The sequence below is a fragment of the Ictidomys tridecemlineatus genome, chromosome 8 (assembly GCF_052094955.1).
Source record: "Ictidomys tridecemlineatus isolate mIctTri1 chromosome 8, mIctTri1.hap1, whole genome shotgun sequence".
NCBI lineage: Eukaryota > Metazoa > Chordata > Mammalia > Rodentia > Sciuridae > Ictidomys > Ictidomys tridecemlineatus.
The window spans coordinates 136,167,863-136,183,202 of record NC_135484.1 but is presented as its reverse complement, the minus strand read 5'-3'; the positions used below and the strand labels follow the sequence as shown (position 1 = coordinate 136,183,202).

At 44.3% G+C, this 15,340-nt stretch overlaps 1 long non-coding RNA gene and 1 pseudogene across 2 annotated transcripts; both read left to right on the top strand.

Moving 5' to 3' along the window:
* Window positions 1-218: 218 nt before the first annotated feature.
* LOC144366325 (uncharacterized) lies at window positions 219-7,728 on the top strand. 2 transcript variants are annotated; one of them, XR_013425342.1, is made up of 3 exons: window positions 2,965-3,475; window positions 5,289-5,387; window positions 5,701-7,728. It is a non-coding gene; the product is annotated as an uncharacterized LOC144366325 (long non-coding RNA). The 2 variants fall into 2 exon arrangements; XR_013425341.1 differs by having other exon boundaries at window positions 219-5,387.
* A 47-nt stretch (window positions 7,729-7,775) lies between these two features.
* Window positions 7,776-8,309, top strand: LOC144365823 (tubulin beta chain-like; annotated as a pseudogene).
* Window positions 8,310-15,340: the final 7,031 nt, after the last annotated feature.

The following is a 15,340-nucleotide window of genomic DNA, read 5'->3' as shown; positions in this document are numbered from 1 at the left end:
TCTCTGAAGAGTTTCTGTCCATCTGATGTTGGACCTCTTAGGTTATTCTTACCAGTTCTCTCCTATTTCTCATTCCCTTCTTTTCTTACTCTTCTTTCTAGACGATTTGTTTGTTTTCCAGTATATGCTTTAAGCTTTTATTTGTGCTCTTATATTCTGAAGTTCTTAGGAAATATTTTTATTCTCTAAATTTATTTTTATATTAATTCTACTTTTATTTCATGGATTCACTTGTGAATCTGTCTTCTCTGAGGAGATCTGTGAAATGTTCAAAGACATTCCCTTCTCCCTGCATAATATCCACCCTATTTCTTATCCTCTTTATTTGTTTGTTTGGATTTCTTTCATGATAGAAGTTTTCTTCAGGCTTCTAATAATTTTTCGTTGCCTGCTTATTTCTAAGACATAGACACTAAGGAGCTAATTGAATTTCTGAGCCTATGGGTGGAGTTTTTTGACTTACAGGGGTCAATGGGTGAATGTTGGGTGTTCTATCTAATCATTCCCTTGGGAATGTTAGTGTATGAATTGAATCAGTTACTACATCCTCCCATCCCTGAATATCCACTCTGTCACAGTTGAATTTTTTTGTGTTGTCTTCACTAGGCTATTGTGCCCAGTTTACCTGTTCCTGTGAAGGTATTTTTATAGACCATTGGACATTTATATTGTTTGTGTTAAATAGAACAAATTACTCCCCATAATGTAGGTGAACCTCATCTAGTCAGATCTTATAAGTAAAATTAAAGGCTTCCTGAAAAAGAATTCCATCAAGATTGTAGTATAGAAATATGGTCCAAGTTTCTAGCCTGCTAGCCTGCCCTTCAGATTTCAGGCTTCACTGATTTTTTCTAGAAAAATCTGACTAATAGATACTCTTTTGCAATCTTTCTTTGCTGCTCTGTCAATCAAGAATTGTGGTCTACTGCTCCATCTCTTGGATTCTGGGTTTGGCCACATGATTTGCTTTAGCAGATGGGATGTTAGCAAATGGCCAAGAAAAGATAGGAGAAGAATTTGGGGATTGGGAATTGCCTTCTCCTGCAGCTAGAGATCCACAAAGCTCAGGTTAACCTGGTGGATGATGAAGGACGCGTGGCTGTTGTCCTAGCACATGTCATGCCAACTGCCAGCCCGACAGCGAGGTTATCCCAGAACATCAAGCCCCAAATTAACTGGCCCAGAACAGAACAGCCACCCAGCCAAACTGCAAAGCTGTGATCACTACATGTGGGGGTGTTTTTTTCACACAGCAAAAGCTAACTGATTTAGTCCCCATCATCAGATCTTACTACACCAATGTCCTGCATCTTATGCCCACTGCTGGCATTCTGAGAGTGAATAGAAGGCTGCAAGTTTCAGCATTCAGCCTGTAAATATTCTCCTCTTCCCTTCTCTAAGTTAGGGCCAACTATAACGTTTTAGACAGTATGCACCCTCCACAGAGAAGGCTGCCCTCACTTCTGACACCAAGTGCAAGTTTGAGGGAATCCTCAAAGCCACACTCAGATTCAATAATTTGCTAGAAGGACTCATTGGACTCACTAAAAATTGTACTCACAGTTACAGCTTATGATAGGAAAAGTGCAGATAAAAAATCAGCCAAGGAGGAGCCATATGAGGTAGAGTAAAAGAGGGGTCCAAATGTAGAGGGTCTAGCTCTCTTCTCTGTGTGGAGTCCTGGGCAATGTTAACTGCTCCTCCCCATCCACAGCATCCATATGCACAGAGTATTACCAACCAAAGATGCTCATCTGAGCCTTTCGTGTCCAGAGTTTTTACTGGGGCCTCACCAAAGCCTGTCTACATGTCTGACCCTCAGTGTCCATCCCTTTCTAGAGGTTGGGCTAGTACCTTTAATCCCAGTTCCTGGGAGAGTAGAAATAAAACCAAGTGGTTCAAAGCCCCCATCATTAATCAAATTGTCCAATGGCCAAAGCCCTCAAGCAAAGAAAGATACTCCTACTAGTAAGGACATTCCAGGGGCTTAGAGATTACCTCCAAAGAGCCAAGGGCAAAAGCCAGATGTCTTTTGCAAATCTATTTACCTATTGCTTTAGCATCTCTATTCTCTTTGGTAGCAGCACTGAGGTTAGTGATTCTAGTTTGGCCCAACCAGAATCCAAGCCTGGTTCAGTCTCAGGATCTATCCCAATACTCTCTTACTTTCACTTTAGTTATTACAAATAATAATAACCAAGCAACTGGTATTATCTTGTTTCTTGTTACTTTTCATTTCCTTCTGAATCCATTGAACCCACTGTTCAGGATTTATATCCATCAATTCTAAATTCCTTTCTAAGTTCAGCCTCCAATTACTCATTACAGCATAGCTCCAATTCTATACCATCAGTAACTCTGTGGCCATTCAGGAACCAAAGGTTCATCACCTCCACTCTTTCTTTTTACCTCTCCTCTGACCACATGTTTCAGTGAGTTGGGGTGGGTCTGTTGAGTCCCATTTTGACACCAACTGTGAAACATTTCCACCAACTGTGAAGTTAGAGGCAAGAGTCCTCAAGAACATCCTTACTTCTAACACAGATTGCAAATTCAAGGGTCCCCAAGACCACCCACGGGCTTGATAACTTGCTAGAAAGATTCACAGTATTTACTAGAAATAGTATGTTCATAGTTATGGTGTGTGTGTGTGTGTGTGTGTGTGTGTGTGTGTGGGTGTGCATGTGTGTTTATTAGGTACACGCTAAGCAAGTACTCTGCCACTGAGCTATGTCCTCAGTCAACAGTTATAATTTTTTTTTAATAGGAGAAAGATTCAAGTAAAAAAGAGTGCCTTAGGCAGAGTCCAGAGGAATAACAAAGGTGGAGTTCATGATATCTTGTGGAATCAAGGCATGTCAATGTGTGATGATATGCATAGAATATTACTAACCAGGGAAGCTCATCTGATCTTTGGTATTCAGAGTTTTTAGAGTGCCTTAGGTGCACATTTGTGGATATCCCAGTTGGTGCATCCAAATTCCATCATCAGGATACCCCTGAAGCACCTTGATCCTAGGGATGCATGCTGTAGGTATTGTTTATCCTCATGAGAACAGACCTGGGTGTGAGGAGGCTCATAGAAGTGAATTTAAGGAAGTTTAAATAAGGAAACTCTGATACACTGGATTTGGGACATTGTCCATAAGAGAGGGGAAAGATTTGGGTGGATATTATCTCTTGAATCTCATGGGGAAGGGACTAGACAGAAAAGGTAGAAGCGTGCCTGATAGTTAGACGAGATATGAATAAAACTTAGTCTTACTAGCCCTTATCAAATCTTTAACCAGACAACCTTCTTTTCTCACCTTAACTGTACTGTTACCTCTGATTTAGGTTTGCCAGGCACTGGAAAATCCAAAAGGTCTACAAAAACATGTTATGTCTACAAGCTGAAGCACAGAATCTCAGCCCCAGAAAAGAGTTTGTGATCTTCCTTCTCCACCTGATTCTTAAGAAACCATAGAACAAGAAGGTAAGATTTGGGAGGAAATGGAGAAAACATGATGTCACCAGAGATCACGGATGATATGCTTTGTCCTTGGAGCTGCTGACTGTAGACCACTTCTCAAGCTCGCCAGGACTCCCATGTTGTCCATGATCTGCCAGAAGTATGGACAATCTTACCAAAGACACCAACGTCACTAGAGACCTGAGGAACTCCTGTGGTCAGTCCCCAGCAACTGACTGGCATTGGCCATGATCCTAGCTTCCCAAAGGATATTGTGACTGTGTAGTTAGAAGTAATGTTGTGCATGTGTCCCCATAGACCTCTCTGATGTCTCCGCCATCACCCAAAATACTCAGATTGCAAATCAGGAAATTCATCAAATCGTCACTGTCACCCTCATTTGTATATTTAACGATGCTCCAGGCCCAACATTGTAGGATCTTCACACTTAGCTCCTTTTACACCTCAAATCTTTCTTTTGTTCTTAATATAACTTTTAGTACTTATTATTATTATTATTATTATTATTATTATATTCTGTGTATACCTCTCTGTAAATGCCTGATCACTGAGACCTTCTAAAACCTAACAGTATAGCAACTTATGCAACAGATAGTAGCTGGCTCCGCAGGAACAGCGGGAACGTGGAGGTTGACCCACACAAGAGCCAACTGAACCAACCTCAGCTTTGCAATGAAGCCTATTCCACCCGTGACGGCATATGATGGTAGACTTTTGTGGGTCTGAAGCAATGGAAGAATGACTCAATTGCCCATTTCTTACCCACTACTTTGGCTTCACCAAACCATAGTCAGAATTTATCCTTGCTTAAGGCCCCTAAAGTTTTACTTGCTCCTAAGCACTGTGCCCTTAACATCTTGGTCTCAGAATCAACTGACTATACAGAATAATATTTCCTGTGGAAGAGACTTGATCTTACCACCTTGCTTCTGCTCACTCATTTGGCTCCCCCGGTCTCCACAAAATTTGTGTGAGACCTGCTCATCAATCCTTATTAAAAAACACCTTTATCTGGCTTTGAGTACTTTCACATTACTGAGACCAGAGCATTCGGCCAATCAAAGTGTTCCTTTTAATCAGTTTCTTCTTATCTAAAACTGGATTTGTTTTTATTTGACCATAAAGTCATATTGACAAGGGATTTAGATAGATTCTCTTAACATGGGCACAGTCTAGACATGATGACATGTACACAATGATCTTCTTCAATCTGTGAGATGGAAACTGACAGCACTGTGCAGTGCTATAATTTCAGGCTGCAGTGGGGAGATAGCAGCAGGCATGGTGCATGGTTGTGGGCGGGCACCTGTACAAAGATGTCTCCTCTGTCCTTTCCTGCTGCAAGTTCACAATGGGGTTTGTAGTCTTACTGGCAGCTCCTTCCACTGTTGCCCAGTTGTAATCTCAGATTCCTTTCCAACCTAACCCAATCATTTTTCTATGGTTAGTGCCCAGAGGCCAAAATATATGTCAGTGTTATAAAACTGTGCAGTTGAGAGCTGTGCCAAGGCATCCATCCCTGGATGCAGAGACATTCAGCCCTGCCTGGAGTGACAGCTCCCCTGCATCCACTTCCACTCAGAAGGGGATCTGCTGTGCTCTCTCCTTCACTGCCTCTCTCAGCCTTTCAGTCTGTGGCCACAATATGGCTGATGCTCTGCAGATTTCTAAGCCCCTTTGCAGCAGCTGCTGCAGGAAATGGGGCCAGCAGCTCTCTGGTCACTGTCTAGGACTCAACTGACTATGGTAACCCCTATTCCAAGGTCATCCTCAGTGACAGGATTCCAGGCTCTGAAGCGATTCCTTTTCATTTTAGTTTTGGGAGGTCATCAGCGATACGAATAGCACTGGCATAACCATGGAGACAGTGACCTGCAGCTAGAGAGAATCAACGTGTACTACAATGAAGCTGCTGGTGAGTATTTGAATGTGAACCTTGCTTTCCACATGTGGGTAGAGGAAATGTCCTAGGAGCATATGAATGACAAATGCTTTTTGCATATTCATTGAAAATACACATTGCAAAAAAAGAAAAAAAAAAGAACGAGCTTACTGGTTCCTTAAGACTCCTGCATGTTTGGCATGACTAAGCATGTTCAGCATCTCCTTTTTCTTTTTCCTCCCTTTGTGTCAAATGCTGGAATTTTCTGTAATAAATTGTGCTGTGAGAGCCGCATACAGCACACGACTTGGTTGTCAAGCCCAGGTCTAAGCTCTTGTTCTTACAGGCAACAAGTATGTACCTCGGGCCATCCTGGTGGACCTGGAGCCTGGCACCATGGACTCAGTGAGGTCGGGACCATTCGGCCAGATCTTCAGGCCAGACAACTTCGTGTTCGGTATGTCCTCATGGTCCATGGGAGCTGGCCAAGTGACTCACCTTCTTCCTAATAGCCACACACTTTACTGTTCTCAGAGTTCAGTGCTGAGGGGAGACTGTGTCCACAGACAGCCCCACTCCTGGCCTAACCTGATTCAGTCTAGGGGAGGTGGTGTCTCTGGTCCCTCTGTGTGTGAATGTCAGCCTGCAGAGACTGCAGTGGCCTCCATTACAGAGCAGCCTCCAAAGGGAAAGAACAAAGAGCAAGAAGAGCTTCAAACAGGGCTTATAGGCTACAGGTAATTTCAAAGGTGACCACAAGTAACCACTTCAAGGAGCCAAAGGCCAGTAGCACAGCTTATGACCAAGGTGTAGACAGCTGCTTAGAGCCCCTCTTCTCTGATCCCATCCTGCCTTCCCCTTGCCTGCTCAATTGCACCTAATTAGAGTGTTTACAGAAGGTTCTGTTCTTAGTATTACAAGCACTTGGATTTTGTTAAAGGCACCCTATTTATTCCTCAATTTTTTTAAACTTTATCCCAGGTTTTTTCCCCCCTGAATCTTTAAAAATTTTAAAAAGTTATTTTAATTTTATTTTTTAAAACTAATACATACAAATATAAAACTTGTACATATTAATGGATTACCATCTAATGTTTAATACATGTTAGATTGTGTAATGTTTAAAGAAGGTTAAACATCTTCATCTCCTCTATATTGTATCTTTTTTTTTTTTTTATGGTGACAACTTTCTTTTTCTTTTTTTTTTTAAGAGAGAGAGAGAATTTTAATATTTATTTTTTAGTTATTGGCGGACACAACATCTTTGTTGGTATGTGGTGCTGAGAATCGAACCCGGGCCGCACACATGCCAGGCGAGCACGCTACCGCTTGAGCCACATCCCCAGCCCGGTGACAACTTTCAAAATTCTTTCTTGCAGCTGTTTGAAAAGTACCAAATATTATTATCTATACACACCCTATGATCAATAGCATACCAGAGACACCGGTTTTCATCTAACTGTAACTTAGTATCCATTGATCATAATTCCCCATCCCTCCCAACCCAGTGAGTTTGAAGGTCACTAGTACACTAAAATTTTTTCTTTAAGTAACAAAATCATATTTGAAGAAGAAGAACCTGCCATCTGATACTAGACCTGTCTTTTCCACCACAATCCAAATGATAGAATCCAGAATTCCTTATGGGTCTGTGGCTAATATTTTCTTTTCCTCTGGCAGGCCAGAGCCGTGCAGGAAATAACTGGGTAAAGGGCCACTACACTGAGGGAGCTGAGCTGGTGGACTTGGTCCTGGTCAGGAAGGAGTCAGAAAGCTCTGACTGAAAAACCAGCCTCTACCTCAGAGCAAAGCCTGTCCAAGGAAGGGGGCGTGACCCTTGTCCTTGGAAAGACCCACAGAGCACTCCTAAGCACAGACCCACCCTGCTGAGTTGTTTATCTACAAATAACAGGAGAGATGGTATCCCTGACTCAGGCTAGGTGAGGACCGATAGCAACCCCCTAGCAACCACCAATCAGCATGAGACAGGGAAAATACCTGGGATGCCAGATGACCCTCCCAGTAGTTTAAGGTGGTTGATAACATGTTGGGAAACCATGTAGTTCAGCATGTATGCCCTTTGAACCAATAAGTTCAAATGAATCCCCCTCTTGTACTAGCCAATCACCATTACCCAACTTGTTCCTGCCAGTGAATGTGCTAATCATGTTTTAGAGTTGTTTTATGATTTTCCCGTGGTGTGTGATGATTTGCTAAGAGATGCTATGATGTATGTGAAGTCCCTGCCTTCCCCAAAGAAGGTATAAAAGTGCTGCAAACCCTGGGCTTGGGGCCTCTCAGCGTCACCAGTTGCTGTGTGAGTGCAGAGGACAGAGCTAGCTAGCAATAAACACCTCTTTGCTGCTTACATCCATCTTGGTCTCTGGTGGTCTTTTAGGGGGGTCCTGAATTTGAGCATAACATGACTGTCTCCAGGGCTTCCAGCTGACCCACTCTCTGGGGGGGGGCACCGGCTCAGGCATGGGCACCCTGCTCATCAGCAAGATCCACCAGGAATACCCAGACCGCATCATGAACACCTTCAGCGTCATGCCCTCGCCTAGTGACAGGCACGGCGGTGGAACCCTACAACGCCACCCTGTCTGTCCACCAGCTGGTGGAGGACACAGATGAAACCTATTCCATCGACAACGAGGCCCTGTATGACATCTGCTTCCGCACCCTGAAGCTGACCACGCCCACATATGGAGACCTCAACCACCTGGTGTCAGCCACCATGAGTGGGGTCACCACTTCCCTGGCCAGCTGAATGCAGACCTGCGCAAGCTGGCAGTGAACATGGTGCCCTTCCCCCGCCTGCACTTCTTCATGCCGGGTTTCGCACCCCTGACCAGCAGGGGCAGCCAGCAGTACCGCGCCCTGACGGTGCCCCAGCTCACCCAGCAGAGGTCATGTCCTTCTCTAGCATCCCAAAGCTAACAGCAGAAGGGTGGGGAGGGTGAGATATTTCTTAGCAGCTCTTCAAAGAACTAGCAAGGCTTCCTCTGAGTCACCATTATGATGAGGCCTTCGTGGTCAGACCTGCATCTTTACAGGCTTCCAGCAAGGACAATGAAACAATTGAGAACAGCTTGGGCCTTTTCCTTCAATCCTGAGTCCAGTGACTGCCTAGATTAGAAAGATTCCCAAATCCTGTTTCATTGGGGTCAGAGAGGAACTGGGAATGTTTAATGGGCCAGCATGGGAACAGCAGGTCCCTGAAAGATAATAAGACAGGTATGATATGTGGAGAGCCAGCACCAGGCACAGTGACTAAAAGCCACATCTTTGGAGCTGTAAAGAAACTTTCTAGCTAATGTCTTTGTAGCAGCCATTGTTGGACAACCCCACCCCCACCCCCATATGTCTTTGTTCCTCACTCTTCATGGACACGCTGATGGCTTCCCACTGCAAACAATTGTAACTTGCCCCAGGACTCATTTGCCCAGCCTGGTCAGCTTCTTTGGAAGGAGGACTTGTTTAAGGACAGATTGGAGGCTAAGTAGCCTAGCATCCCTGCCTCTCTGGTAGGCCACCTCTGAATTGTTCTACCTTGTCTCTTACAGATCCCTTGGGTTGAGACCTTGCTGCCCACAGCAGTGACCTGCAGCAAACTCTTCATGGTATCACATTATTAGCAACAGAATTTGTGGCATCAAATATAGTCATCCCTTGGTATCCAAGGGGGAATGGTTCCAGAACCTTCCCAGTGGATACCAAAATCTGCAAATGCTCAAGTGCCTTACATAAAATGGTATAATATTTGCATATAACAGGCCACTTCTTGCTGTATAATGTAAATCATCTCCAGATTACCTATAATACCTGATACAATGCAAATACTGTGTAAATAGTGGTTATGCTATTGCTTAGGGGATAATGACAAGGAAATAGTCTGTACATATTCAGTACACAATTAAAAAAAAATACATTTGATTTACAATTAGTTGAACTCACAGATGGGGAACCCACAAATATGAGGAACCAACTTTAAAAAAACAAATTTAATCTTAAAATGATGCCTATTATCATGCCTACATAACAATTAGGCATAAATAACTGATGATAGACAAGGAACATCATTTCTACACAGTCAAATCAAGTACTATGGGAAACAAAGGAAGGAACCACAGAACCAGGGACAATTTGGAGTTCCTTTGAAGGTCCCCAGCCACACAAGGGAGGCCGCCCCTGGAGTCTGGATCTTTTCATAACTTAAATGCTCAAGGTCTAATAAACACCTTTAAAAGAAATGAAAATCAATGTTCTTTTATAGCTGGAAAAAATTTAGCCTTCCAAATTTAAGTGCTACTTTCCCTAGGTCTTTCATGAATTTACCTTCTCCCTCTGCAAAGACTGTTCTTGAGACCATGGTGAGCAGGGTGGGGCATTATTTAAATGCCAGCAGGGGGTGGGATACTGGTTAGGCCTGGATTAGTTGGGAAGACCCTCAAGGAAGAGCAGCCAAGGCAGCAGTCACCGGGCCAGGGACCCCTGGGGGTCTACAGCCCATCCCCCACCCCGCCCCTTTCTGCCTGCACCTATTGCTGCAAACCTTGCCCCTGCGCACTCTCAGCAGAAGGTAGAATTATTAGGCTCTACACAGTCTAACTTGCTTCCTTGCCACAGGGAGGAAAATGTTGACGTCAACCTTTCCATAAATGCCATTTGCCTTGAAAGTGAAACAGAGCGGATCTTGGGCTCTGGGGCTTCTGGAGCAATGACCAGCACTCTTGGCACTGGCTTGGCCTGGTGGAGGGCAGCAGGGCTGGCCCCACCCAGATTCCTTGGCAACCCAGATCTCGGGGAAATGTGGAAAAAGCCTGTATTCAGAGAGTAGGCAAGGAGGGAGCCAGACAGTTGGAAAGTACAGGACCGAGCTCCACAGAGGGTCCTGGAACTTCAAAGAACAGGCCAAATCCATGGGCAGGGAGGTACCCATTGACCTGCAGAGGTTTAGGGTTTGGCGAGTGGAGAAGATTCAAATGGAGCCTAGACTCCCCACTTAGGAGTGCTGCTGCTTGTTCATTTCTACTGTAATACCTCCTTGTCGTGAACAACCTCAAGCACCAGGGCTGAGGATAATAGGGAGGGAGAGGAGAGTGCAATAGTACAGGGAGGAGGGAACATTTTTACCTAATGAGAGAATCACAGAGAAAGTGATTGTGTTAGCTTTCTATTGCTGTAACAAAATGTCTGGGATAAACAACTTATGAAGAGGAAAGGCTTGTTTTGGCTCACAGTTTTGGAGGTTTCAGTCCATGTTTTTTTTTGCTTTTTGTTTTGGGACCTGTGGTGGCATTGTACATTATGAGAGACTAATAGGGTGAAAGAAGTACCTCAAAGTTCTCCAGGAAGTGAAAGAAGAGGGGCTAGGATTTCACTATCCACATCCAGGACAGGCTCCAATGACCTAACTTCTTCCCACTAGGACTTACTTCTTCTTCTTTTTTTATTAAATGTCTTTATTTTGCTTGTTTATTTATTTATTTTTTAGGTGGTGCTGACGATCAAACTCAGGGCCTTGCATGTGCTAGGTGAATGCTCTACCACTGAGTTACAACCCCAGCCCCCACAATTACATTTTTGAGGGGTAAAGCTTAAAGAGAATTTGATATCCAACCAGGAGTAGCATCTTCAGTTTTGAAAGGCCCAGACTGGTATCTTTATTAAAAATGGATGTTCAGGGTGCTGGAGGTATAGCTTGGTGGTAGATCATTTGCCTAGTATGCACAAAGCCCTGGGTTCCCTCCCTGGTATAAAAAAGGGTGGCTTAAAAACATTACTATCTATTCACTCTAAATTATTATTGTCATCTGATGCAAAAATTTGCAAACTTAGGTGAAGTTGACATCCTGAAAGTAATGTAAATTGAGGTTCAGGTTTATACTATATTTTTAAAAGGAAGCTTTTTAAATGCTTTTTAAAACATTCTTCCATTTTCACAGATGCTTTTTATTAAGCAGTAGTAGTGGGGCATCATTGGATGGGTTTAAGGGCAAGAGAAACTGGGGTATCCAGTTCTCTGGGCCTTCTCTAAGGAGTCCAACAGATAGGATGTGAGCTTGTTTTATAAAAATGGAAATAATCTTATTGCCATTATGGTTCTTAGGTTTTCATTATTCTGTAGAGAAAACTAAAGTTTTCAAAATCTCAAGGCCCTGCTCATTAGACTGACTAGATATATTTCAGCTATATTATGTGTGTCACCTATAAATAGGGCATCAATCAACAGTAATCCTCACCCTTAACATGCTATGTATTCACAGGGCACTTTTCCCTAGAGCATCCTCACCAGAACCCTTCCTGTTGGAGCCCTTTGAGGGCAGGTGGAGATGAAGGGCAGGCAAAGAGAAGGGTAAGATCCCAAGTCCTTCCATAAAAGGCATGTGGGGTTACATCTTCCACTGAGAATGCATTCTCTAGTCTGAATTTTGTCATCACAGTGCCTTCGGTGTAAGAGTGATGGAGCTGAAACACTGCTGGTGACCTCAAGACTAAAGCAGGAAATGACCTGTGGCTGGAGGATATCAGTGTCCCTTTCCATCACCTGCCCAACTGCCAGCAGAGCTGCTCTTTTTTTTTTTTTTTAAGTGTTCTCTGGATTTTTTTAATTATTATTTTTATTTGTCCTACTTAGTTGTACAGGACAGCAGAATCCATTTAAGTATATCATACACAAATGAAGCACAACATTTCAATTCTCTGGCTATACACGGTATACAGATGCACCATTTTTACAACCATACATGTACCTAGGGTAATGATGTCCATCTCATTCCACCATCTTTCCTACCCTCATAACCCCTCCCTAACCTCCCTTTTGCTCAATCCAAAGTTCCTCTATTTTTCCCATGCCTCCCTCCCACATTATAGATCAGCATCCACTAATCAGAGAAAACATTCGACCTTTACTTTTTGGGGATTGGCTTACTTTGCTTAGATTAATATTCTCCAGCTACATCCATTAAACCCACAAATGCCATAATTTTATTTTCTTTTAATGCTGAGTAATATTCCATTGTGTATATATACCACAGTTTCTTTATCCATTCTTCTATTGGTGAACATCTAGGTTGGTTCCATAGTTTAGCTACTGTGAATTCAGAGCTGCTCCTTTTTAGACACCAAGACAAATAAATAGATAAAGGGAGAGAGTGAGAGAAAACCAATTATTTTCCCCCAATGCTCTTTAGATGCCTATTATAGGGAAGAAGAGAACTAGTTGGCTCCATTTCCTCCTGTTATTATCTGCTCAGTACTATACAAAAAGTGTTGCTTTGTGGCAGCGTGGTGGGTTGGGGTATTTACACTGGAGAGGAAAGCAGGAACTCACAGCCCTCAAATGAGTCACCTTGGGCAGGGCAGGCATTATTTGAACATCTGCATGTGTGTTTCTCTGATTATATACTAATACACATCAGGGGCGGTGCTGGGAAGGAGGAGGACAAAGAGCCAGCATGAAGAGGCGTAGGCAGGAGCAGGCAGATTTGGGAAGAACGCTCACGGCCAACCATCCACAAAGCAGACAGTCCTCAGGTGCTGGGCCTGCCCTAATCCGTGTCATCATTGTCTGTTTACTGTCTGTCTGTCACTCAATGCTCAGAGCCCATACAGTGCCTCATAGCCACACAATGTAGCAATCATAGATTTCCATTTTCCAGATATGGCAATACAGGCTCAGAGAGGTGAAGTGACTTGTTGAACGGCTTAGCCAGGAATGGCATCAGAGTGTGTTCCCTCCATGGGGTGATCAGGTACTCCATGGTAGGTGATCAAATGCCCACCTGTTAGCAGACCCCATGACCCCCGTAACATCACTCCATGTCTCATTCTCTGCTTCTGTTGGCCTTAAGTTCCAGCTTGAATCAAACAACAAAGTCCAACAAGCAATTATCTCCAGAAAATCTTTGTGCAACTGTGTAATCTGCGATAGTCACCAGGAGCAGGGCCATTTCTGGGGAGGTTCTGGAAGCCCCTAGCTGATGGTGAAGGGCTATGGTGTGGAATTGGAGGCAGGGGTGGAAGAAGGTAGAGGCCAAGTCCTACAACACTGAGAATAGCATCAATGAGACAGCTGTCAAGAAGGGGCCCAGCAGCTTGTGGAGGGGAGAGAGGAGGAGTCTAGGACATCCATGCCCACCTGAGAGAAGGCACCAGGCACCTGCTCGTATCTGGGGGGACCCCAGAAATCTGGCTTCCTAAAGCAGGGCTAATGAAGACAGTTTAAGCCTCTACTCATGGATGACTGGCTTTTCACTTCCATCTCTAATAAGGAGCAACTATGGATATAGCAAGTGGGATTCATATTTATAATGACAGCCTCACCTTGGGCTTTATGGAGGCGTTTTTGCCCCATAAACTCGACCCACTTTCATATATAGCTTCTCATTTCCTGCTCACAATGCTGGCTCCAGGGCACCTGTAATTATCATCATTTTGTATTTGGAGAAACTGGCTCTAGAGAGGAAAAGGTGGAGGCTCCTGTTCACCTGCCCCTGTTAACCATCATCTTGGAGACTAATTAGGGTTGGTGTTGACCTCATCCTGCCCAAACCTTTGAAACTCACCTAGGCTGGTGCCAAGTGAGTGGAAAGAATGTAGACTCATTCACTTACCGGCTTTGTGGCCGGTCAGGTCTTTCAGCCTTACCTTCTGATCTGTGAAGTTGGGAAAGTAATAATGCTTATTCTAGAATAGTGCTGGTAAATAGAAATACCCATGAATATGAGCCATAAACTTTTTCTAGTTTTCACAAGTTAAAAGAAATGAGTGAAATTAATTTAAAATATTTTATGTCACACAGTATACCCCCAAATTATCGTTTTGATTTCTAATCAATATTTAGTGTATTTAAAAGTCAGTAATGAAGTATGTTACACTGTTTTAACCACTAATCCCACAAAAGCCGGTATGTATTTTAAGTTTACAGCACATCTCAATTCAGAGGCCTTACTTTCAAGCACTCAACAGCCACATGTCTCTAATGGCTAATGAACTCACAGGTCTGTAAGGTTCCCTGAGGACTGAAAGATCTTAAGTGTGTGAGGATGGGGCTGGGTATGTGGCTCAAGCGATAACGAGCTGGACTGGTGTGCGCCGGGCACTGGGTTCGATCCTCAGCACCACATAAAAAATAAAATGAAGATGTTGGGTCTACTGAAAACTGAAAAATAAATATTTAAAATAATAAAAATAAAATAAAGTATGTGAGGATATGGGTTGACACGTCAACGCGGCCATTATATTTCTCCTTTCTCCTCTCTCTGACACACACACACACACACACACACACACACACACACACAGACACACACACACACACTCCGGGATTTTCCATATTTAAGAGGCCTTCACAGGGACCCAAGAGCCCAAAGCAGACATGTGATAAATCCAGCAGTAAGCACTTTTCCTAGCCCCTCCCCAGCGCCTTCCTTATAGAGGTGAAAACCTACCCACCTTGCTGTCCTTGAAGACGGCTGCCTGTCACCCTCTCAGCCCTAGTCCCATCACCCCCCACCCTCCTCCCCGCCCTGCGCCCCTCCGGGCGTTTATATCAGCCAAGAATTCCCACCCAGAATAGAAAGAGAACGCAGCTTGGCATCCAGGACCCTGCCCAGGATGCAGAAGCCCTTGACGAAGAGCTAGAGACCCCACTGAAAAAGCGTCTTCAACTCTGGGATCCCTATTCCAAAAGGGAACCCCAAATGTTCTTCGCCCCTGAGAGGCGAGGACGGTGTTTGGAAGCAGTTCCTCCTCTGGTTTCGGGACCCAGATCTCCAGCCCCCCTCGGGGCTCAGGGTGGGCAGGGTGGGAGGGGGACAGGAAGAGACTAAGGACCCACCCAGGGGTGCAGCTACGCCCCTGGATGGGGAGGCGGCGCCGGCAGACCTGGCCGGAGGTCTGGGCACCGCCCTTGGCCGCCAGTTGCCAAGGCTGGGAGCCCTCCCTGGACCCTTCGGCCGCAGTGCCGCGCCCGAGCGCCC